Genomic DNA, 1157 nt, shown 5'->3' with positions numbered 1-1157 from the left:
GGCTAAGCATCTTGGTCTACTGGCTGGCTTCCAAAAAGCCTAAACTTCACATATTTAAATGAAAGCATTGTCCCATTACCACATGCAGCTGGGACGGAGGGAGCAGCAACAGCAACTGAATGTCCGCAGCCACTGTGGGGGCCGCTTTCACAGAGTACTTCCCTCTGCATCAGGAAAATGAACACAAACCTCCCAGATTAGGGCACCGCTTGCTAAATTGACCCCAAGATAGTTGATGACGTAAGTAACTGGGTATTAGTAGTTTTCCTGATAGTAGGTTTATTTGTCGTGTTAAAATACTGGAGTAGAAGGAAGATTCAAAAATCGAGTAAAATTGAGGTTAGAAATTAAAGTGGGACAAAATAAAGCAGAAAAATTGGATAAAAGGGCAACTGATGAGTGCAGCTGTCTGATGGGGTGTTTGAAAGGAGAGAAGGTTAGCACTCCCCTTGATAAGGATGGAAGGGGCCCTAGAGGTCTTGCAACAGGCAAAGGATGGGGTGTTTTGAGTAAGAAAACAAATGTTTACCTAAGTGACAAGGGGAAAGCCGTTGTGTATTGAAGAGGTGACTTCAAAGTGAAGAGATGAAAAAATAACTTGCACCTGTATGCTAAAAGCCTGGCCCATAAGGTTTTCTGAATAGCGTAACATCAAAGGAGAAAGTGATAACTGGAGACGGTTAGACAGAGGGGCTGTTACCATCATAGCCACACTCAGCTGTAGAAAGCAGGCTCCCTCAAAAACAAGTTGTTGCTAAAACCTCCTGTTCATAAAAATAAACTAATGGGGAAGAACCCTTAGTTTTTATGAGAAGGCCGTCTTCAGTTCACTACACTGAACTGAAGGCAGCCTTCCCAAACCTGGAAAATTACCTGTGGATGGTAACCATATGCTGGATTTAGCTCAATAACATAATATGGGTTGTTGCTTTGGAAATGGGCGTTTCTCAGAGTTCAGAAAATGTAACTGGTTGGGAAAAGGTTGGTCTCCTCATGCATCTGCTGTCAAAGATGCCTCGGCAAATTGCTTGAAATAGTGACGTGGAACCTCATCTGGACTTATGTTTGGGCTCAGGTTTGATGCTCTGATAGCCTGACCATTCTTCCTGCAGCAGAACACTGGGTCAGTATGATGTCTTGAACTTGGCCATACTGCC

General features: G+C 43.6%; 1 pseudogene; it reads left to right on the top strand.

The window, feature by feature from the left end:
* The first annotated feature begins 414 nt into the window (after positions 1-414).
* LOC145351247 (U6atac minor spliceosomal RNA) lies at positions 415-529 on the top strand (annotated as a pseudogene).
* Positions 530-1157: the final 628 nt, after the last annotated feature.

Source organism: Carcharhinus amblyrhynchos, chromosome 1, assembly GCF_965287045.1.
Source record: "Carcharhinus amblyrhynchos chromosome 1, sCarAmb.v2.hapA, whole genome shotgun sequence".
Taxonomy (NCBI): domain Eukaryota; kingdom Metazoa; phylum Chordata; class Chondrichthyes; order Carcharhiniformes; family Carcharhinidae; genus Carcharhinus; species Carcharhinus amblyrhynchos.
The sequence above is the reverse complement of the archived record's forward strand: the minus strand, read 5'-3'. Positions and strand labels throughout refer to the sequence as shown.